Source organism: Lissotriton vulgaris, unplaced genomic scaffold (genome assembly GCF_964263255.1).
Source record: "Lissotriton vulgaris unplaced genomic scaffold, aLisVul1.2 SCAFFOLD_4768, whole genome shotgun sequence".
Taxonomy (NCBI): Eukaryota; Metazoa; Chordata; class Amphibia; order Caudata; family Salamandridae; genus Lissotriton; species Lissotriton vulgaris.
This window is the reverse complement of record NW_028244791.1, coordinates 123,333-148,377: the sequence shown is the minus strand read 5'-3', so window position 1 is coordinate 148,377 and position 25,045 is coordinate 123,333. Positions and strand designations below refer to the sequence as shown.

The 25,045-nt window shown below is 46.1% G+C and overlaps 1 long non-coding RNA gene across 1 annotated transcript in view; it reads left to right on the top strand.

Annotated features, from left to right (window-relative positions):
* The first annotated feature begins 3,819 nt into the window (after positions 1–3,819).
* The window catches only part of LOC147666731 (uncharacterized), a 99,925-nt gene continuing 78,699 nt past the window's right edge, over positions 3,820–25,045 (top strand). The window contains exon 1 of the long non-coding RNA XR_015304742.1: positions 3,820–3,887. This is a non-coding gene — a long non-coding RNA (uncharacterized LOC147666731). The remainder of the gene's footprint in view (positions 3,888–25,045) is intronic.

Sequence of the window (25,045 nt, the reverse complement as noted above, 5' to 3'; positions counted from 1 at the left end):
TACCTATAGGACAGTACCAAAGAACTAGTGCATACACACAGCTAAGAGAATACTGAAATATAATACATATGAAACTGTATAACAATACTAATTAGCTATATGTCACATCATTGTGTATCATCACCTACAGAACTGTATGAGTGAGTAGCTATGGTAACTATGGATCTTTGCTGTGTAACAATACTGTCTATGTACATTATAATTAACTGTATATTGATACAAACTATGCCACTACACTCATCATACTCTATGTAACTGTGTGACAACACAAACGATGTAACTATATTAGCTGTGTAACAACACTAAAAAAAAGATCTTGACATTGCTAGAGTAACTGTGTAAGGTAAATTACAAAGGGCAAGCTGGCTTCAGTTATGGCAGTTGATGACCACTATCATGACTGAAGTGTACTGGAATATTGCTTGGGACTGCTGATGTGGTTTTTTGGGGTTTTCTTTAATTCTCGCCTAGGGCGGCAAAACACCTAGAAACGGCCCTGGCCTTACGCCAGCTTCCAGCAGGCGCAGGGTTTTGACGCAGCATCTGCTCAAAAGTGACTGAGTGAAATCTTGTAGATTTCACTCAGCCACGTTTGGGAGGCGTTCCTGCACAGGAACGCCCCCCTTGCGATGGAACGCCTCCTTCTGGTGCAGGGCTTTACAACGTGACGCATCTGGGAGATCTAGGTAATGCACCTAAAAGTTGTGAGTGAGTATGAGAGAATGAGTGTGAGTGAGAAACAGTGAGTGTGAGAGAATGAGTGTGAGTGAGAAACAGTGATGATGAGAGAATGAGTGTGAGCGAGAAGCAGTGAGGTTGAGAGAATGAGTGTGAGTGAGTGAAAGTGAGGATGAGAGAATGAGTGTGAGTGAGAAACAGTGAGGTTGAGAGAATGAGTGTGAGTGAGAAGCAGTGATGATGAGAGAATGAGTGTGAGTGAGAAACAGTGAGGTTTAGAGAATGAGTGTGAGTGAAAGTGAGGATGAGAGAATGAGTGTGAGTGAGAAGCAGTGAGTATGAGAGAATGAGTGTGAGTGAGAAGCAGTGAGTGTGAGAGAATGAGTGTGAGTGAGAAGCAGTATGAGAGAATGAGTGTGAGTGAGAAGCAGTGAGTATGAGAGAATGAGTGTGAGTGAGAAGCAGTGAGTGTGAGAGAATGAGTGTGAGTGAGAAGCAGTATGAGAGAATGAGTGTGAGTGAGAAACAGTGAGTGTGAGAGAATGAGTATGAGTGAGAAGCAGTGAGTATTAGAGAATGAGTGTGAGTGAGTGAAAGTGAGTAAGAGAGAATGAGTGTGAGTGAGAAGCAGTGAGTATGAGAGAATGAGTGTGAGTGAGAAACAGTGAGTGTGAGAGAATGAGTGTGAGTGAGAAGCAGTATGAGAGAATGAGTGTGAGTGAGAAGCAGTGAGTGTGAGAGAATGAGTGTGAGAGAATGAGTATGAGTGAGAAGCAGTGAGTATTAGAGAATGAGTGTGAGTGAGTGAAAGTGAGTATGAGAGAATGAGTGTGAGTGAGAAGCAGTGAGTATGAGAGAATGAGTGTGAGTGAGTGAAAGTGAGTATGAGAGAATGAGTGTGAGTGAGAAGCAGTGAGTATGAGAGAATGAGTGTGAGTGAGAAACAGTGAGTGTGCGAGAATGAGTGTGAGTGAGAAACAGTGAGTGTGAGAGAATGAGTGTGAGTGAGAAGCAGTATGAGAGAATGAGTGTGAGTGAGAAGCAGTGAGTGTGAGAGAATGAGTGTGAGTGAGAAGCAGTGAGTGTGAGAGAATGAGTGTGAGTGAGAAACAGTGAGTGTGAGAGAATGAGTGTGAGTGAGAAGCAGTATGAGAGAATGAGTGTGAGTGAGAAGCAGTGAGTGTGAGAGAATGAGTGTGAGTGCGAAGCAGTGAGTGTGAGAGAATGAGTGTGAGCTTGTCCAAGCAGTGCATTCACATTTCAGTCCCTATTTAAGTATGAATCCTCCGCAGTGTCATCATTAGTGGGCGTGGTTACGGAAATGACCAGAATCGTGGTCTGACCACAAATGGCCTAAAAATCTTTTGAAAAAGTCTGATGAGCCTTTCTGTGTATCTGTGCTCTGTTATCACAGAACAGACATGAGCTCGAGAAGGATGCACGCTGGCTCAAAATTAAAGATGGACAACGTTGAACAAATTGAGAGACGTGTGAAAGTTGTTTAACTTCCAGTCAAAAGAAACTGCACAACAATGTCAAGCAGCCCCCGCCGGCCACCAGAGAGGTGCAAGGTGCACCCCAGAGGCGGTTTGTCTGTGGAGTCAGCTGAAATTATTCAGTGGCGTTCTCATATGTGAATGCGAAAAATGCAATGGATCCTGAAAACAAGTGCCAAATTCACTATAAGCCGAAATAAACAAGCATTGGCAAAGGCAAGACCTATTGGCTGTGCCAATGCTTGTTTTTCATTGCTGGAAGGCGTGTTTGCAACTGTGCAGCCTCGCCCTCTCAGCATTGTGTTGTCAGTCTGTCCCTGATGCTCAGACGCACTTTATGACACACAGTAGCAAACGGAGGCTCGAGGGTGTCAACGCAGACAGCAGAGGGCGGCTGTGAAACCCCTGCAGAGCTGAAAGGCTGCATCATATGTGCACGGGTCCACAGACCCAGTGAGACCGGATATGACACATACATGGAGCTGTGCTACACTCTCCTGAGCTACCTGTTGTCCTCACAAAAGAATCTGTTGGAAGGATATGAAGGCATTCCTCAGGCCAGAGAGAAGGAGGGGGGGGGGGGCACAGAATGAGGGGTGCACTAAAAAGAGATTAAGAGGGTTCGATCGATCGCTGCAAAGTTGTAATAAGCATCGCCCGAATTTGAAATGCTGGTCCACCGGAAACACATTCCTGCCAGGCACTGCCAGCCTCACAGCAGGGCAGCAGGGGCCACAGTGCAAGCATGAAAGAGGCCTCCGGCCCCAGCTGCTGCTCCGGGAGCAAAATATGGCAAGAACCTCGGTTCGGTGCAACTGCACCTGCTGCACATTGATAGCAACGCTCCTGAGGCCTGGCCTTGGCGAATATTCTGGGGAGAGAGGAGAAGCATGCGAATGATTTGACAACATTAATTACGATAGAATGGTGAGGGGGGGAGCCCAGTGTGGTGGGGGCCCGTGGAGGAGAGCGTGGAGATATTCATACTAGGATTTGGGGGGCTTGAAAGAGGGGGGGGGGCCTCGAAGCACAACTGGAGATGAAGGTAGGTGGTGTACCCGGAAACCATGGTGGCTGACCTCAAGGCAGGCTGCAGCGATAAAGTGACACGCATAACACATGATAATAATACTCGTCTTCACACTTCAAACCATGAAATGTCCCACAAGCAGCATGAAAACCTTGCAGCCCTGAAAGGGGCGTGGTGCCGGGAGGAGGGGGGGGGGGCAGATGTGGTCCTGGAGCAGAGACGCTGCTTCAGAGCTCAGACCTTCTGAGCCTCTCTGCAGCGCCTGTCTCTGGCACTTAATAGTCAACACTAGCACTTATGAGAGTCTGCCACACGGCGGCGCTGTTTCTCTAACTGAGAGATGAACCCAGGGGTTGTTAATGCAATATGCATTAAAATTACTAAAGCCATTCTTGCAGATCTGGGGCCTCGAACTGTCTGAAGTGTCACACCTGTAGGGTGTGAGGGTTTGCAGTGGTGTTGGTGCTGTCATTGCAGCGATGGCAGGGGCAAGGGGCGGTGCCAGCTGCAGTGACCGCCTGGCGAGACCCTGGCACTTTATCATTTCTACAAATAAAGCACGGGGTTATCTCGCCATTCACCACTGTTGACCAATGTCCTGCTCTGCTTGTGTTTACAGGGGGAGCTGCTCTGGACACAGGAGATCACAGGGACACCACACTGAGCCAGAGACTGAAGACATGGTGAGTGGATTCCAGCCATGAGACCCTCATGCCAGACAGGCCCAGGGGGTCTTCATGATCCGCTGTCAATGGCACTGTCTACAGATCCCTCAAACTGTGACTGAACCCCTCTTTTATGAGTGTGGTCCCTCCCTCTTGGCCCCTCCCTCTGACTCTGTGTCACCCTCCCAGTCATAGTTCAACCCTCCTGTGTGTCCCTCCCTCTTGGCCCCTCCCTCTGACACTGTGTCACCTGCCTGTCATAGTCCAACCCTCCTGTGTGTCCCTCCCTCTGGGCCCCTCCCTCTGACACTGGGTCACCTCCTGTCATAGTTCAAACCTCCTGTGTGTCCCTCCCTCCTCATGACTGCATCAAAGTCCATCCCTGTGTCACTCTCTCTGAGCCCCTGCTCGTCTATTGATTGGGAATCAGTCTCCATCAGCGTGATTGGTTCTCCCTGACTGAGTCCCTCCTCCTGACTGGTCCTCACTCCCCTGCCTGCCTCGTGTGGGGGCCGCTTTAAACCGCTTTTAAAAAGTCCCTCCTACTGGTAACAGTAGGCAGGAGTTGTGCAGGTTAGGCACCTGTTAAAGGCACTCAGAGGTACAATAACGGGCATTTATTCTTGGCCCATGGCTCATGTTAAACATGCAGGCCTCCGAGCCAAGGGGAATAATGTCTACTAGAATGTTGGAACACACTCAATAAATGACTGACACTTTCCAATCTATACTGGGTTCAAAAAAACCTTTATCTATACAAATTCTGCCTGAGTAAGAAAGGTAAATCATTATCCAAACTTTGAGTAATGTGATTTTGACCTACGTGGCCACCGCATATAGTCTGCGCGCTTCTCTACAACAGGGGTGCTCGACAGCACCACATATCATGGTACGTGACTATGTGACCCTGCTACTCCACTGGCCTCTCTATGACAAAGGAGCTTGACGGCGCCACGCACATCATGGTTTGTGCCCACAAAGATTCGCAATGTAACCCTCAATGCCGCTTGACTCCCTACAACAAAGGCACTTGACAGCCCCACACACCATGGTTTATGAAGGCTCATAATGTAACAGTAATACTCTGCGCCACTCTGCATGACGGATGTGCTTGACAGCCGCCCCCACACTTTATGGTATGTGCCCACCAAGGTCGCAGTTTGACCCTCTACTCCACTGACTCTCTACAACATGGGCCCTGGGCAGCATCACACGCCATGGTTTATGTGCCTATGAAGGCATATAGTTAGGCTATCTGGTTTTAGGTTTACACCTATAATAACTGATTAAACCCCACCGAAAGGAAAATAGCCATCACCTGTGTAAACATATAAACACTGAAAAAACACATTTGCAACCACAAGCCAATTGCCATTCAAAGAAAGGAAAAGATGAGTGAAAGAGTCGTTTTTATTTCTTCCTGTAAGGGCCAATGCAATGTAACTTTTTTTTACAAGGTAGCATCAAGAAAGACTAGGCTAACATTATTCTGCTTGAGTTTTGTTGTTTAGGGATGTCACTAAAACATTGTCTCTTCTTCCTTCTGCTTTTTTCAGTTTTGTGGTGTTTGGTCTAAAGATGCAGTGTTTAGAAGCATGTTTTGGTTCTTATTTAGTTATTTTATAAACTCTAGAGAATCGGGAAATATCAAAATTCTATTTGATATTTTAGCTACGTTTGATTTCACTGATAGGTAAAATTGCTGGTTTCATAAGAATCTTTCCTAATTTGTACCATCACATTTACCCACATCAGCCCCCTTTTCTAGCGAGTCAGTATTGATAGTAGGCGAATTGCCAAACACCCCAGGCTTTAAACAATCAATGCAAGATGAAGTGACAAGTATATGTGAAAAGAGTGCAGTCTCCAAGCAGCTGAGATAGTGATGAAAACATGACACCAGACGTTTGGTAAACATGGAACGCAGTGTCACTTGGAATGCTGCTGAAAAAAGTTCCACCCAAGTTCAATAAACATTGGAGTGATATTGCTTGTAGTTGCAGTAAATCAGCTACGTTTGTGAAAAAGTTTTATGATGATCTGTCATAATCGATACCTGAGCTGACATGCTTCCCTGTAAGAGATCCTTGTCACTTGCTAGATGGTATGCTGAAAGCATCTTTACAATCTTCAGAGTTAATGAAAAATGCTATTGACTTTGTAGTCCATTCTGGTACAGTAAAATGTATTTGGACCTCTTATACCCTGTGAACACGCTATCTAGTCACATGCACTATCAGTGCAGAAAGCAAGCAATAATTAAAATTAAATTAAAATTCCATAAACACCGGAAAAACAATGTTTCTGTTGTTTTTAATGGCGCGAAAATGTGTAACCACTGAAAACCACTGTTTTTTTAAGGTATTGAAAAAACTGAAAAAAACACCAGAATTTACCAAAAATAGAAATTGAAAACAAGAATGCCTACATATAGTGTAACACTGCTACTCCCGCCACTCTCTACGACAAAGGTGCTTGACAGCAGCCCTCATACATCATGGTATGTGGTTACGAAGATTTACAGTGTGACCGCCTATTCTGTGTGACTCTCTACAACAAAGGCACTTGACAGCGCAACACACCATGGTTTATGTATCTGTGAAGGCTCACAGTGTAACACTAACACTCTGCGTCACTCTCTATGACAAAGGAGCTTGAGAGCTGTCTAGATCCCACGGGGATCCATGCGTTCTGTCTGCTCGACAGGATCAAGAACAGAAGGTTGTTGACAGTGTGTCGAAGGCAGAAAGATGCTGTCAGGGTGTAAAAGGCACGGGGTTGCTATCAGGGTGTGGAAGGAAAAAGGTTGCCACTGTCAGGGTGCTGGAGGCAGACGGTTGTTGTTAGAGTGTTGAAGGCAGAAGGTTGTTGATAGGGTGTTGAAGGGGGAAGGTTGTTGTCATGGTGTTGAAGGCGGAAGGCTTTTGTCAGGGTGTTGAAGGCAGAAGGCTGGTGTCAGGGTGCTGAAGGGAGAAGGTTGTTGAAGGGGGAAGGTTGTTGTCAGGGTGTTGAAGGCAGAAGGCTGGTGTCAGGGTGCTGAAGGGAGAAGGTTGTTGAAGGGGAAAGGTTGTTGTCATGGTTTTGAAGGCAGAAGGCTATAGTCAGGGTGTTGAAGGCAGAAGGCTGGTGTCAAGGTGCTGAAGGGAGAAGGTTGTTGATAGGGTGTTGAAGGGGGAGGTTGTTGTCATGGTGTTGAAGGCTGAAAGCTATTGTCAGGGTGCTGATGGCAAAAGGCTGTTGTCATGGTGTTGAAGGTAGAAGGCACTTGTCACAGTGTTGAAGGCAGAAATCTTTTATTCGGGTGCTGAAGGCAGAAGGCTGTTGTCACGGTGTTGAAGGCAGAAGGCTGTTGTCATGGTGATGAAGGAAGAAGGGTGTTGATAGGGTGTTGAAGGGGGAAGGTTGTTGTCAGGGTGTTGAAGGCAGAAGGCTGGTGTCATGGTGATGAAGGAAGAAGGCTGTTATCATGGTGTTGAAGGCATAAAAGGCTGTTGTCAGAGTGTTGAAGGCAGAAGGCACTTGTCACAGTATTGAAGGCAGAAATCTTTTATCTGGGTGTTGAAGGCAGAAGGCTGTTGTCAGGGTATTGAAGGCAGAAGGCTGTTATCAAGGTGCTGATGGCAAAAGGCTGTTGTCCTGGTGTTGAAGGCAGAAGGCACTTTTCACAGTGTTGAAGGCAGAAATCCTTTATGCGGGGGCTGAAGGCAGAAGGCTATTGTCAGGGTGATCTAGGAGGAAGGCTGTTATCAGGGTATTGAAGGCATAAAAGGCTGTTGTCACAGTGTTGAAGGCACTTGTCACGGTGTTGAAGGCAGAAGTCTGTTGTCACAGTGTTGAAGGCAGAAGGCACTTGTCACAGTGTTGAAGGCAGAAATCTTTTATCTGGGTGCTGAAGGCAGAAGGCTGTTGTCACAGTGTTGAAGGAGGAAGGCTGTTATCAGGGTGCTGAAGGCCGAAGGCTGTTGTCACGGTGTTGAAGGAGGAAGGCTGTTATCAGGGTATTGAAGGCAGAAGGCTGTTGTCACAGTGTTGAAGGGAGAAGGCTGTTATCAGGGTGCTGACGGTAAAAGGCTGTTGTCCTGGTGTTGAAGGCAGAAGGCACTTGTCACAGTATTGATGGCAGAAGGCTGTTATCAGGGTTCTGATGGCAAAATTCTGTTGTCCTGGTGTTGAAGGCAGAAGGCTGTTGTTACAGTGTTGAAGGCAGAAGGCTATTATCAGGGTGCTGATGGCAAAAGGATGTTGTCCTGGTGTTGAAGGCAGAAGGCACTTGTCACTGTGTTGAAGGCAGAAGGCTGTTATCAGGGTGCTGATGGCAAAAGGCTGTTGTCCTGGTGTTGAAAGCAGAAGGCACTTGTCACGGTGTTGAAGGCAGAAGGCTGTTATCAGGGTGTTGAAGGCAGAAGGCACTTGTCACGGTGTTGAAGGCGGAAGGCTGTTATCAGGGTGCTGATGGCAAAAGGCTGTTGTCCTGGTGTTGAAAGCAGAAGGCACTTGTCACGGTGTTGAAGGCAGAAGGCTGTTATCAGGGTGTTGAAGGCAGAAGGCACTTGTCACGGTGTTGAAGGCAGAAGGCTGTTATCAGGGTGCTGATGGCAAAAGGCTGTTGTGCTGGTGTTGAAGGCAGAAGGCACTTGTCACAGTTTTGAAGGCAGAAGGCTATTATCAGGGTATTGCAGGCAGAAAGGTGTGTCAGGGCGTAGAAGGCAAAATGTTGCTGTCAGGGTGTTGAAGGAGGAAGGTTGCTGCTGTCAGGGTGCTGAAAACAGAAGGTTGATGCCAGTGTGTTAAAGACCGAAGGCTATTGTCACTGTGGTCTCTCTCCCTCTCCCTCTCTCTGTCTCTGTCTCTGTCTCCCTCTCCCTCTCCCTGTCTCTGTCTCTGTCTCTGCCTTTATCTCTCTCTTTCTCTCTATCTGTTTCTCTCTCTCTCCCTGTCTCTCTCTCATTCTCTCTCTCCCCCTCCCCGCCTCTCTCTCTCTCTCTCTCTCTCCCTCTCTCGCTCTCTCATGTGCCATCTCTATGTTGTGTGACCTTTCTTTTGTGCCTGCTCGCTCAAATTCTTTCACTCTACTTTGGCGGCACCTCTTTATTTTTTGACCTTTGTTCTGTGCCTTCTCACTCCCACTTGTGTTCACTTGTACCATCCTTTGTTTTTTTACCTTTGCTTTCTGACTCTTTGCCCCATACTTCTCTGTGTTTTGTACCATTCTCTATAGTGGCCTTTGCTTTCTGCTTAGGTCCCAATGTTTCACACTGTTTTGTGTCGTTCTCTCTGACCTTTACCTTCTGCCTCTTTGCTCTGTATGTCGGTCTGCCTAGTGCCATTCTCTCTGTTTTGTTACATTTCTCCTCTTCTGTACCCACCTTCTCTTGAGCTCCCCCGCCCTCTCCAGACCTTATAAATGCCCGCCTATCATTGACGCGCAGCGGGTGCTTCACTGGACCGTGCCCAGTACCAGGAACCTGGTCCTAATCCCATCCTCCACTACTCGCCCACTACCCTCCTCGCTCTCAACTCCGGCAATCACTCATCCTTCTTCAAATACTCAAGAAAACTCCCACACCAACCCCAGTCCTTCCTGCACTAACAGAATCTCCCTTGGCACCCTCGCAGAGACCAGACACCACCCACACAGCACCCCACTCTCTCGCGCATGCTCCTCAACAACCGCTTGCTCAATAGATACACCACAGGGATCTGGGATCTGCTGCATGTTCACCTGTAAATCCTTCTGTTGCTCATGGACACATACCAACTGGAAACAAGATTGCGAGGTAGGACCAGCATCACAAGCCAGGAGGTGGAGCCGCACTCATATTCAAAGACACCAGGAGCTGCACCGCAACCAGAGACACACTCAGCTGCTAGATGGAACACCGCATGCTAAAAATACACATCACAGCAGACGTCAGCCTGCACGCAACCCTGACTACAGGTCACCGGGACCTCGCACCAAATCACCAGCAGCATCACAGATTTCTTCTAGACCTATTCAATGACTACATCCTCCTTGGAACCTGAACTTTCACCTGGAAGACCAAACCCACCTGAACTCGATCACCTTTCTAGAAGACTTAAGAAACCTCTGTGTCACCCAGCTAGTGACTAGACCCAACGATGCCACCATACACATCCTGGATAAAATTTCCACCTCTTTCAGCAACATCGCCATTGACAAGTCTTCATTAATCACCTGGACGGATCATGTTTCTGCATATCCGTCCCGGGCACCAGAGACCACCACAACTAGACCTGCATGGCAGATATGTAAAAACATACCAGTTAAGGTCTGGATTTCTGCTCTCTCTGTCCACCAGCTCAACCATACCACCAACCTGCTGCAAGACATCAAGAACTTTGACAGCTGAATCACAGCATGTGCCAATGCCCTGACTCACCTCAAATGCAACACGAAGCCTATAGTCGGACCTTGAGCAAGCTGGTAGAGAGAGAAACCTTGGCTGATGAAAAGGCACTGCAAGCAACTGGAGCTCAAGTGGAGAGTGACTTAAGACGCCACAGACAAAGATATCTTTAAATCAGCCCTAAAATTCTACCACCAACAGATCAAGAACACCAGGCGCAGCACACTCAGACCACATAGACACCAGCACCAACATCAGCAAAGAAATACTCACCATTGTTAAAGACTTTACCTGGCACACACAGCCTCCTACAGCAATATCACAGCCTCACAAGACGTATGCAACAATCTCTCAGAATTCGTCTGAGACAAGATCACCTATTTATACTGCAATTTTGACCCTCAACCAGATCTCATCTCCCTCGCAACTCGCCTTCCCATCACCCCCAAAGAATGGACCCTGATCTCGTGGCTCACATCAAGACAAATGAAACCACCACCGCCATTAATTCCATTTTTGGGAGCCCCACTGGACTCATGGCCCCGCCACGGCATCATCAAGTGACTCCTACCAATCAGCACTGCTCTAACACACATTCTCAACACCTCCATCAACTCACCTACTTTCCCAAATGCTTGAAAATACACCACGGTCATGCCCCTGTTCAAGAAGTCCTCTGTGGACCCTGTCATGCTTGCCAACTCCTGACCAATTTTCCTTCTACCTTACCCGGCCAAGTCCTAGAGAACATCATCAACAAACACCTCAGCAATAACCTCATCAACCACAATCTCCTCTATGCCATGTGGTCTGGCTTCATAGCCGACCACAGTACGGAAACAGCACTCAGTATCACCGCAGGCTACATCTACATGATCCTGGACATAGGAGATACTGGGACCCTCATCCTCCCAGACCTCACAGCAGTATTGGACATGGTTTCATACCCTGTTCTTAACAGTCTCTCCCCAAGATTGGAATCTAAGGGCCCACTTTTTTCTGGGTCCGCTCCTTCTTGATGGACAGAACTCAAACTGTCAGCCTGGCACCCTTCTCTCAGATGAGAGTGCTTCAGGATGTATCCCTTAGGCCAACCTTCTTCAACACATATATGACCCCTCTAGCAAATGTCAACCATTCACAGATCATCAACATCCTCTTCTACGCAGACTGCACTCAACTCATGCTCTCCCTCTCGGGCATGACCTCCAACACAATAAGCAAGCTTGATAGAGCGCGCGGGTCACCCGACTCTGAGTTTACCAGATTTATCACGCACTCGGGCCCATGACGTGATTGAAATTCAATTTTGTGAGTCGAGTGAGTTTACGCACCACTATCAGTACTTTATATGTGTTTCCTGTAATACTATTTCCATGGTACCTGACTTACCACAGGTACTTACTCTTCCTGATGGATCAGGAGCTATCAGTGGGTAGGTGACAAGATAATTCTCAACATTTGCTCTGTTCATTTATTAACATCTCAAAGTCTTCAATGACCACAGACACCTGAGGCGGTTTAAGGATTTTTATGTAAGAATGTAAAAATTCAAAGTGACAAAAGTATAAGGCATATGCTGATCAGAACATTGATAAACAGAATTACAAAAATGATGTAACTATGAATAAGGGTAAACACCATTGGGGGCAAATTAGGACTCTATTGGGTAAGGGTAACAGGGAGCACGCTATTCAGTTTCAGGCTTAAACTAGGGACGGGAAGTTTAAAACACATTAGTCAGTGAATTTCTAAAGCCTATAAGTGATTCAAACCCTAATCTTAGTCTATCTAGCTTAAATCCTACACATCAATAATATTCATCACACTTTATTTAAGCACAACCAGTTTCAATATGCCCTACAGGAAAGGGAAAAAATGGAACATACTAATAAACAATTTGCATATGCATCAATAGAGAGAACAGAGAGAATATCATGGGCATAGAGGCTTTATTGAAGAGCAGGAAGGAAAGGATAGTAGACGGACACCCACAGGTATATTTACCTAGAACAGGAATGAGGTCTAACCCAGGCCACGGGTCAGCTTCGGGAAAAGACGAGGACAAGGAGCCTCAAGGATTTGGGATGCCAGTAGATGAGCAGGTACAGCTCACCGGAAAACCAGGACAGGATACCCCTCAGGATTTGGGTCAGGACTTGGCTCACCAAAGGGCACGACCAACACCTGCAGCTTCGGATGCAACGCCTGCGCTACCCCCTCACTGCACGAAATCCGCCAGTAACCCCGATTGGGTTCTCGAATTCCCCCAGCAAAGTGCTCCGCCAGCACTTAAGACTATTTCCACCTCTTGGAGTTTGTGGAAATTCGGACAGAGCGCTCCGCAGCTCTCTGTATCAATCACCTATAGAGTCGTGGGGTCGGTGACAGGTCAGCTATTCAGACAAGTCGGACAATTTTCCCTAACTAAACTAGGCTAGTTATACTCCTTTTTGGGTCTCCAGACCACCCACAAATGTTGCAAGGGACAGGGTCCCAACTTACGATTGGTCAGGAGAGGTGGTTAGGTCATAGTCACCACCTAAAATTCTGGGTTCCCATGATTAATATGTATTTTCAAGTACCCACCCCTTACTTTCCTGTTCCCAGGCATACGTGTAGAAGAAGACAATGGCGCACACAGTATTGTATCAATATTGTTTCAAATTCAGGTACAGCTCGGCTCCCCTGGTCAGGTCACAGTTCATTTCTCATGAGCATCCCAGTCTTGGCAGCCAGCTGGCGGGGTATTGCTTCTGCGCAGTTTGACTTCTCCCTCATCACATGACGGGGTTGTGATTGGTTTCAAAGATGGCGCCGCTCCCCACTCCCAGGCCCCAGATACACGGTACATGAAAAGTAAGCGAAAACAAATTAATAACACAGAAAAATAGAATACACTGTACACCATGATAATCTACACTGCACCCCTTACTTCAGAATAACTGCAGCGGTTAGAGGTTAAGCGGAAATAGATAGAAATGCAAAGCAGCATGGGCAAGCAGAATGCATGGTTACGGATAAGCGGCCATATTAGCTACAATGCGCATGAGCGAACTCTCCCTCCAAATCTGCAAGTGCGTCACATCACATGGGTATGACCGACGCATGCGCAGACTGAATTTCTGCGAAGTGGCCATTCTGTAGTATGCAAGCGGAGTTAGGATTAATAGATACATAGGCAAGCGTCGCTTGGACACCCGCGTGTACTGTAAAAGTGTAATATCAATAACAAACAGGGTTGGTTAATACTATTACAAGTTAACGAGGTTCATGAATGTGAGCAAGTCGTTTTACGTGCGAATCCTTACTCCATCAATCCCCTCTTTGATGATATTTACTATCATCACTATTAATGGAAACAGATGCCAACTTCATTTTTCTCACATCTCACTTATTTCTATTTCAACAAATTTGTTGTTAAGCCTCTTTTCAGCATCCTTATTAGGATGGAAACTCTTGGCTTTCTTATATATCTGGTTTCTTAACTCTTCTAACTCAAGTTCGTCAATATTTCTCTTGACTCCTTTCTTATTTACCGTATACTTCTTTCTACACTTTTGACATTTACAGCAGATTGTTATTATTAACACAATCAGACTTATTCCAGCTATTGGCATCAGTATTTTCCCTACAAGGCTGCGACCTATGTTAGTAAACCAAGTACCTACAGAAGAGAGACCATCAGTTAGTCTCTTCCAGGCACTATGAACCTCCAGTGGTTTGAGTTCTTTTTCCAAATTAGTTATGTTTTGTACATATTTCTTAATTTCTACACTCTTATCAGGAATGTAAGTGCAACAATGTTGCGCCTTCAGCATTCTGCAGACTCCGCCCTCTTTTGCCAATAAGGTATCAAGAGCAAGGTGATTCTGTAAAACCATTGATCTGATCGCAACCATTTCAGTATTGACCAGCAGGAATCCAGCAGCAGTGTCAGTTGACAACCGATCCACTACCGTAGATAATTTGCAGATACGGTGAGTATTCAGAACCACTCCCACTCCAGGTATCAGTGCACTAAAAATATCACCTATAATTTCTCCTACACTTTCACGTCTACTACGCACTAGACCATTAGTATTTTCATTGCTTCCAGCAGCGTTGTTCACATGGTATATTTTCGGGAAGACAATGCCAAAATAGCAGCTTCCATACCAGTGATCCAGCAATTTGAAATAAGCCTTGTTTCCATATATAATAAATTCCAGGAAACACAGGTTCTGACCCATTTTTGAAACCCCAACCTCCAATTACCTTGTAATTATGTTCACATTCACTGGAACTGATGAATACATTGTTATAATAAGTAGTCTTTTCTCTTTGAAGACAGAGTTTCCCTTTTCGTTCAAAATCCAACAACAGTGCAGGATTTGCTTCGCCATTTGAGGTGCCCTCCATGTTTTCAGCCCATTTAGGAGTTTTCTGTCTCTTATCATTGGCCTTTCTTTGGAAACTCTCCCTTCTCTTTTCTGCCATTTTCAAAAACATTTTCTCTTGCTCATGTAATGAACAAGTCAAATTATCTCTTCGAGCTTCATTTAAATCCATGTCAACTATAGTCAGAAAGTATTCTCCCATGTAACGAGTCACTTCGCTTCTGACATGCACAATATTCAGGTGTCCCCGAATAGGCAGTTCAGAAAAAATCACGTCAGTGTTTGAATAGTAGTACTGCAAAGTACTTCTATACATTAAGCTTGCTAATATACTACAGGAAATTCCATAGGTCAGGGGTAAATGATGATAGGTCACACCTTCAGCTACTGAAGTAGGTAGCCTTATACAAACATAACAATCTTCTATTTCCATCGCTTCTACGTAATGCACTAAAAGATTTGCAAAGACATTTAAATGTGATCTGTTTCTCATTTTGTGAAAATGTAGTCCTTCCTCATCTGGTGCTTCTACGTCAGGTCGTGTTTTTCTCAGGCTGACTGAATTGTCACGTCTTTCTACACTTCGTGGTGTTTCTTCAGTATGTACAACTTCTAAGTCTGGGGTCATCGGTTTAGTAGGGTACAGGTTAGTACCTTTACTTATCATGAAAGGTATAAAGACTGTTAGTCCTATCCATACTACTATAACTATGGCTACGCTGCATAAGCATATTTTACAGCAAGTTTTACAACAATTCCCTCTAGGTCCTCCATTTACATTTGAATCAGACATATTAGCTTACAGGTGGCTTTCCAACCCCTCTTTGTTTCTTAACACAAGAGGCTTACACAGTTTCACTTTCAAGGTGGATCTTCTACCTCAGAACTCTGATCCTCGATTGAACCTTGATCGCTTCTGTCGCTCTCTTCAGGGTCATGAATCTCTTCCAACACCAAATAGGTCCATTCAGGACTCCGATAGTTTTTAATAAGTCTTTTCACTCTGGTACTGCGTCTATTTTGCTGAGCTCCTGCTCTCTGTCTTTCACTAGCAGCTCTTTTTCGATCTTCTATTTTCTCCTCTACTGTTTTCAATCTTAGTTTCAGTCTCTTTATATATCGGGGTTCATTTTTCTTCTTGAGCCTCTTAGTGGTCGAGGAAACTTGACCCTCTTCGTGAACTCTTTTATTTTCGTTCTGTTGTGGCACTATTGTTTTGACAGTGTCCTTTTCCCTTCCTGTCTGACTAGTTCCAGGTCTTTCATCAGCTTCTTCTGCCTGGTTTCTAAGCTGGCCTTGTTCAGGTATATTTTGTTTTTGGTTTTCAACTGGTTTGGACTCTGCTTCCTGAACACGTTCGTCTATTTCTATCTGTTTCTGTTCATGCACTTCGAACCCTTGATTTTCTTCCGCATGAACTTCAGCTTTAATTACTATCTGTCCCTTTTCAGTCTCCGGAGTCTCTGGAGGAGTGTCGATGACTTGGTCTGTCCCTACTTGACCTATTCCCTGATCAGGTCTGACGTGAATCTCGATAACCTGACCTTCTTCTTCTAGCCCTGTCTCGTCCTCACTATCCAACTCTCTATCTAGGTAGGAATATTTTCTGGTTCTTATTGGATCAAGAATCAGGTCATCTGCTGGGAACCACTCGTCTTGACTGGTGCTCGGTAGTATTACATCAGCTAGATCCGGACCCTCGTCTGGAGTCTCCTCAGCTGCACCACCTTCAGCCTCAGCCGCCTCTTCTTCGGTTACCTTCTTGGTATGGCTGGCATGAATCCACTTCGTTACGCCAGCACACTTTACAGCAGTGGTAGTTACAAGGATCACTTGCCTCGGTTTTCCCCACTTTGGTCCAAGGCAACTCTTCCGGGTAGGCTTCTTCAACACCACCCAATCCCCAGGTTTCAGTTTATGGGCTGGAGTGGTTGGCCATTCGACAGCAGTCTCTCCAATCTGGTGAGAGATAGAACGCACTTGGTCACCCAGCTGCCTGCAGTATTCTAGCACCAAATCATCAGAAATACTCAGCAGTTTGTGTCCAGGTACCCATGCCTGTCGCATCACTCTTCCCATTAGTACTTCATGGGGGCTCAGGCCTGTCTTTCGGTTTGGAATACTTCTCAATCCCATCAAGACAAGGGGTAAAGCTTCTATCCAATTTAATTTTGTAGAATTGCACATCTTGGCCAATCTTGATTTTATAGTGCCATTCACTTGTTCGACTATTCCAGAAGCCTCTGGACGATATGCACAGTGTAACTTAGGCTCAATCTTGAATGCTGTATAGAGCTCCTTTAAGATTTCGTTGGCAAAGTGCCCACCTCTGTCTGTTTCAATTGTCTCTGGAAATCCATACCTAGGTATTAGCTCCCTGAGTAACAACTTGGCTACAGTAATGGCATCATTTTTCTTTGCTGGGTAGGCTTCCACCCACCTTGAGAATAGGCAAACTATTACCAGGACATATCTGTATCCATTACACATAGGCAACTGTATAAAATCTGCCTGTAGTCTGACAAAAGGACCTTCTGCCTTTCCAATTGTACTTTGCTCTACCACAGTCCTCTTTCCTGCGTTGAACTGCTGACACACCAGGCACCTCTGGCAAAGCCCATCCGCAATGTTCCTGAACTTTGAGTTGTAGAACACTTGGTGAAACATTCGGCACATTGCATCCCTCCCAATATGGGTATCTCCATGAATCATCCTGGCCATTGGGGCAGCCATACTATCTGGTAACACAGGCACACCCGTCTTATCAACCACAACACCATCTCTTTCCCTGAGCTGACATTCCTCAGTCTCCCATCTTTGTTTTTCCTCCTCCTCTGCTGCTTGCTGCAACTCCTTTAGTTCCCTCCAGGTAGATACATTCTCAAACACCATAAGTTGGCAGCTGTTTCCGCCCCCCCATAATTTGATTTTTAGGGACATTTTGTATCGGGCACAATACTGGGCAATTTGGTCAGCATATCTATTTCCGGCTGTCACATCGTCATTACCAGACTTGTGAGCAGCACATTTGACTACTGCCAATTCTTTGGGCAACTGGATTGCTTCCAGCAGGGTTTGCACCACTTTTCCATTTCTGATAGGGGTACCTGAGGAAGTCATGAATTCTCTTTGCAACTATAACTGGCCGAAGTCATGAACAACCCCGTAACCATATTGACTGTTAGTGTATACGGTTACTCGTTTATTTTTCCCTTGCTTGCAAGCTCTGGCCAATGCGATTAGCTCGGCCACTTGGGCAGATTTTATTTCACTTAAATAGGATGCTTCTAGGGTCGTTTCCAGTGTGACTACAGCATAGGCAGCACTCAACCCGCCATCCTCATGTCTCAAACAGGAGCCATCCACAAACATCACAAGATCCTCTATGGGAAGGGCCGTTTCTTTTATATCAGGCCGTGGCTTGGTGCTGAACTCAGTCAGGTCAATGCAATTATGCTCAATTTCGCCCTCCACTTCTGCATTTTGGGTGAGAGGCAACAAGGTTGCAGGGTTTAAAATATTGCATCGGGAAATTATCACATTTTCTGCACCAATAAGAATTCTCTCATACTTAGTCAGTCGACTAGGAGTGAGATACTGGGTCTTGGTTCGGGTTAATAGAATCACAACTGAATGTGGAACATAAACCGTTACAGGATGTCCCATGACAATGTTCTCACTCTGTTCCAGACTCGTGCAAGTAGCAGCTACTGCCTTCAGACACCCGGGAAGCCCAGCAGCCACTGGGTCCAGAGTGGCTGAAAAGTAGGCCACTGGACGTCTAGTCAGACCATGTTCTTGTGTTAGGACTGAGAGTGCACAATTGTCTCGTGTGTCACAGAATAATTCAAAGTTCTTGGAGTAATCAGGCATTCCTAGTGCAGGAGCAGAGCACAGACAGTTTCGTAATTTTATCCAGGCTGTCATGCTTTCATCATCCCAACTAACTGGATCATCTGCCCCTTTCTTGGTCATCTTTATCAGTGGTTTGGCTAGAACAGCAAATCCCACAATCCACTGTCTGCAGTAGCCCACAACTCCCAAGAACATCCTGACTTCCTTCTGGGTTCTGGGCAATTCCATATCTCGAATTATTCTAATTCTTTCTGAAGTGACCCTCCTGATACCTTTTTTTCTATCTGGTGTCCCAGATACTTCACTGAATTTTTACAAAACTGCAATTTGTCCGGGGACACTTTATGTCCTCCTTTGCCCAAATGATTCAGCAGAGCAATGGTATCAGTAACACAGTCGCTTTGGCTTTTAGACGCTACTATAAGGTCGTCTATGTACTGAACCAAGACAGACTCTTTTGGTAGAACTAGAGATTCAAGGCATCTTTTTAGGATCTGATTAAATATTGAGGGGCTTTTTGTGTACCCCTAAGGGACACGATTCCAGACGTAGACATGACTGTCAAATTCAAACGAGAAAATAAATTTGCTGTCTGGATGCAATGGGATGGAAAAAAACGCATGGCACAAATCTATGACAGTGAACCATTCTGCATTCCAAGGGATCTGATATAGGATTACTGCAGGGTTTGGCACAATGGGACAACAAGGTACAACAATCTGGTTTACCTTTCGCAGGTCCTGCACTACCCTGTACTTTCCACTAGGCTTCTTGATTCCAATTATGGGTGAGTTACAAGGACTGCTCATTACTTCCTGTATTATGTTTGCCTCCATTAATCTGTTTATTTCGAGTGCGACTCCAGCTTTCACTTCTGCACTCATTTTATACTGTCTAGTTTTCGGGTAGGTAGCATTTGGTTTAATGGCTATTTTAACTGGGTCCACATTTGCCATTAATCCCACATCTCTCCCGGTGAAATCCCACACCTCTGGTATCACCCTTTGTTGGAGTTCTTCAGGCAAGTCATAGATGGTCAGAGCCTTAACTGCTGCATCGGGCCTTAGCAACATTAGTTTGTACAGGCCATCTTATTTATTTATTTATTTATTTATTTATTTTTTGCACTTATAATGCGCGCAGATACCCACAAAGGGTTTCCCGGCGCAAAGAGATGAAAGCTGAGAACACTGAAAGCGCAGAAAAACAACCCATTAGAAGCCCGCAATTATTTATCAAAGAGCCAGGTTTTTACGCCTTTCTTAAAACTGGCGAGATTTACCTCCTTACGCAGGGCTAAAGGCAGAGAGTTCCAAAGAACTGGTCCCAAATGGGAAAAAGACTTTCCCCCCATACGGGCCAGTTTAAATCTGGGAACCACAAAGTTAGCTCCATTTGAAGAGCGGAGGTTTCGTTCAGGAACGTAGGGCCTAACCAGATTCTGCAGGTACTTTGGTGCGGTCCCTGCCTTGATCTTAAACATGTAGGTCAATGCTTTGAACCGGACCCGGTTCTCAACTCTAAGCCAGTGCAGGTCCTTTAGGTGCTTTGAGATCCTAGCTGTCCTAGGGATCTTACATAGCAGCCTGGCAGCGGAATTTTGGACCAGTTGGAGCCGCCTAATCACAGCTAAGTTGGAGCCCAGATATAAGATGTTACCGTAGTCAAGCCTAGATGTAATCAGTGCATTGACTACGGTCTTCTGGGTATCCATAGGCAGCATCCAGATGATCTTCCGTAACCATTTAAGGATGGTGAAGCACGTACCAGCTACTTTGTTTACCTGCTGTTTCATCGATAAAGAGTCATCGATGCATACCCCTAAGTTTCTGACTTGAGTGGCCGGGCAGGGGAAAGCACCCAGGGAAGGCGGCCAATGGGTATCCTGCCATAGATCTCTCTTTTTTCCTAGGAGAAGAATCTCCGTCTTCTCCCCGTTGAGCTTCAGCTGATTAGTTGACATCCAGCTGAAGACTTCCTGAAGGCCTGTTTTCAACGCAGAGGGGGATGAAGGCTTTGAGTTGGTGAGAGAAAAAATAATCTGCGAATCATCCGCATATGTCATGAGTTCTAGGCCTACTCGCTCAGCTAAATCGGCGAGAGGGCGGAGATACAGATTAAAAAATAACGGGCTCAAGATTGAGCCCTGAGGCACGCCATGTGGAGACCGAAAGGTGTCTGACTGAGCTTGCGCGGACGAGATCTGAGGTCTGGGGTCTGAATTTCGACACCCTTTGGGGTGCAAAAGATGGTACAGTTCATTTTGCACAACAAATCACGTCCTAGTAGATTTACTGGACTTTAATCGCAGACCACAAATCTGTGCATTTCTTTGAAGTTTCCTATAGAAATCTCCATGGGTTCAGTTACAGGAGTGCTAATTATCTCATTTGATACGCCCACTACTTGGATTGCTTCTCCCGAGAGGGGTAGGTTAGGAACGTCCGCTGTTCTCACAGTCGAACGGGTAGCACCAGTGTCCAACAGAAAGGTGACATCATTTCCTTCAACCTTTCCTTCAATGTATGGCCCTGTCTGGTCTACCGGTAGGGAGGCGCCAAGCACGCACTCCCCTTCCTCCCCCCTCAGGCCCCGTCAGTATGGCTCATCACAGAGGAATGTATCATTTAGCAGGAATTGTGAAGTTGCTGCATTTCTTTCATTCTGTCCTTCCCACACTTCAACCCTCTCATTCTGTTGAGCCTGATTCTTATAATTAGGTCTAGGTGCTCGAGGCAATGGAGGTGGATTTACCTGTTGCTGATTCTTTCGTGGCCCCTCTTTCTGCACCTGCGGATTTAAACCATTTATGGGGGCATTACCAGCCTGCAAATGTGGACACTCGTCTCTCCAGTGCCCTATCTGCCCGCACCCGTGACAGGGGAATTTTTTCTTGGCCTCTTCTTTACTCATTTTTACTCGAGGTTTCCCTCCCCCCCCAGAGTTAGTGTTTGGAGCCTTACTATTTAATTTGCTTAACTGTTTCTCTTGTTGCTCAGCCAATTTTACTTGTGCCCACATGACCTTCTCCTTCAGGGCCTTCTTTTTGTTCTCCATTTCATCCTCGCAGTACTTAGCGTACTTGAGGACATCATCTATGGGCTTTCCCTGCCAACAGATTTTATTATCTCTAATCCACTGGGATATTTCCGGTCTCAAACCCAACACAAATCGATAAATGAAATGAGTCATATCCTTCATTTCAATATTATCGATTCCACTGTAGGTCTTGAATACCTGTAGCAGCCTTTCATAATAGGAGTGCACTGTTTCATCACGATTTTGGGTAGTTCTATCTATTCGAGTCCAATCGGTTTCTTTTGCTGGCACCTTTTCTTTTAGGTATTGTATCACCCTATCATATTTTCTCATTACTTCTGGCGAGGGAGCTCCCGTTTTGGAGTCTCTCTCATATTCGTCACTGGGCCTATCGATGGCAATTTTGCACTCGGTCCATAAGTCTACAGGTACTACAATGTCAAAGAACCCATCCTGGTCCTTCCAGAGACACTTTTGGACCTTCACAAAACGCTCAACCTGTCTGTACCACTCAACTGGTTTCTCTCTTAATTTTGAAAAATCATTGGTAAAAGACACAATGTCTTGTCGGGACCACGGGACATGTACATACTTCCCACCTGGCACTTCACTCATGGGATACAGTTTTTCTGCTTGACCTACTTCTTTTAACACGTATTCAGACGCTTTTGGTTTCACCCTACTATCTTCCTTTTTCTTTGCCCACCTGGCTTTCCATTTATCTAGATCTCCCCATTTCTGCAGTATGTTCAGCAATTCCTTTATCTGAGTTTTCTTTCCTGACACATTCATGTTCTCTAAATCTTTGTCTGAGAATTCTGCTCTATAGGGTTTCTGCAAGACTTTGGATCGACTTACATCAATTCCCATGTCAGCAGCAGTGTCCATTAGTTTCTCGTGGAGCACTCTGGTATTCCGGGTAAGGCTCTTGCTGATAAACAGCAACTCTTCTTCATTAAGAATATTTAATCTGTCTAATCCCACATTTCCGGCCATTAGTTCCTCCATTTCTATCCTTAGCCTGTAAATGTCCAAAGGTTTGGGCGGTGAAGTTCCTTGGTCCATTTCTTTAGTCCATCTATCTAGTTCCTCTGGAGTCACCACTGTGGCACTCCGGATCCCTGATGTTGTTTCGATTAGGACTTCCCTGGCCTTAGCCTGACTCCCTGACCGAGATTCACTGTTCCCAGGCTCTCTTATGGGCAGATCCATTAGGGAGATTACAGACTCACATTCGCTTGCCTGGTCATCAACGACGAGCGGCTCTTTTCTGGGGGGTGCTGGAATGGGAGTAATGACTGGAGTTTTAGGACTAGCCTGCCTATCCCCGTAAAGGGGTATAGCAGGTCCAATAGTTACAGGGATTGTCAGGGCATCAGGACTGGGATGTATCTGAGCTATAGTCTGAATTAGATCATTTCGCTGCTTAATCAGGGCATCTCTTTCTCGTTCTTGTAAAACTCTTTCTGACGAGTTATCATGCATTATTTGGGGCACCAAAGGAGGGTATATATTCGGGGCAGTGGGGATGGCTGACCCTGGTCTATCCTCACCAAAAGGTCGGTAATTTGGGACTGCTGTACTAGGTCTGCAAAAGTCATCACTATTACTGGGCCTGCTACTCGTACCAGTTACATCTGTCTCGCTGGCCCTCCTACTTCTGGGATGGTGGAGAAAAGGATTTTTCGAACTTAGAGTTCCTGAAGCTTCAGCATAAGGAGGTGGATTTTTCATCAACAAATCCTCCAGATATTCATCCTCCGAATCCCCCATGGCCATTAGATGTCGAGTTTTCTCTGTCTTTTTCCCTTCTGCTTGTTCGGTTACCCCAAACATCGGAAACAGTCCCTCAACCATCATATTCTGTCTCCACTGCTTCATCTTCTGCTCTTTTGTTTCTCGCTGTAATTTTGGATACCATTTGCTCACTCCCTTATCCATACGGGGTCTGTCTCGCTCTAGAGCCTCAATCTCTACTATTGGCCTGCGCGCTTTTTGCTGCTGCAATACTTTTAACTGCGCTTATTGTATTTTAAATTACCTGCGCTGCTGGTCATCGCGCCTAGAGCTTCTAGAGCTCGCTTTTATTGCGCTGTCTTCCTGGTGTCGGCTCCGTAGGCCGGGGAATTTCGACAGGCTTACCTGCACTTTAAAAATTGCTTTTCACCCGTATTTGGCGGGATATAGTTAGTTTACTGGGTCCGTCCACCATCTTAGGTGGGGGTGAAGCTTGTGAGCACTCCGGGCGCCATCTTGAGAAGGTCAAGGGACGCAGGAGGCGGACTTCCGCACTTGGTGTGCTTATTTAAGCCACCGAGTGCATTGACAGGTCAGAACTATTGGCCTGCGCGCTTTTTGCTGCTGCAATACTTTTAACTGCGCTTATTGTATTTTAAATTACCTGCGCTGCTGGTCATCGTGCCTAGAGCTTCTAGAGCTCGCTTTTATTGCGTTGTCTTCCTGGTGTCGGCTCCGTAGGCCGGGGAATTTCGACAGGCTTACCTGCACTTTAAAAATTGCTTTTCACCCGTATTTGGCGGGATATAGTTAGTTTACCGGGTCCGTCCGCCATCTTGGGTGGGGGTGAAGCTTGTGAGCACTCCGGGCGCCATCTTGAGAGGGTCAAGGGACACAGGAGGCGGACTTCCGCTCGGTCCAATACCATAAAGGAATGGTGGACCAAGCGCGCAGCGGTCACGCGCAGCGGGCGCGTCGTAGGCGCGCCAGAGGTAAGCCCGTTTGCGCCCGTTCGCGCAACGGGCACGCATAGGGCCGCTTCCTCTGGACTTTTGCAATCTCCCCGCCTAGTTTATTCTCGGGCTGCCCTTCTGGAACTAAGACCGATTCAGGCGTCTCGGACTCAGAAGGCTACTGTTTCTCTCCCGTCTCAATCCCTGTCCTGCGGTCTGCTTAATGTGCGGTCGCTTTGCAAGAACCAAACAGAGATTGCCTTCCTGATTGAATCCTCAGAGTTGGATGTGTTGTTTCTAACCGAAACTTGGACTCAGGAGGACTGCCTAGTTGAATTGGGACTTGCTTGCCCCCCAGGCTTTAAAATCATTCACACCCCTCGGCCGAAGAACAGAGGTGGTGGAATTGGCATCATCTACAGAGAAAAGCTGGGTCTTTTTCAGCTTAAAATTGGTGAGGTTTCGGGTTTTGAACTGATGGGGTTCTCTATTAAAGATCTGGAGAGAACACTGCTTACAGGTGTGCTTTGCTATCGTCCACCGGGCTCGGCACCCTCCCTATCAGATTTCCTTGACCTAATATATGATTTATCCAACACTCACTCTAAGCTGTTGGTCCTGGGGGACTTCAACTTATGGCAGGGGGTCCACTGGATGGGGCGTTTACGACACTTTGCCAAGCCTTTGGGGACATTCAGTTTCAGCAATTGGTCTGTTCAGCGACTCACAGGGGAGGTCATGTCTTGGACTTGATTTTCGCTGACGCTCAATCAGTAGTGGTCAACGATATCTTACGCCAATGCTGGACCGACCATGCACTTGTGGCTTTCTCCCTCTGCATAGGG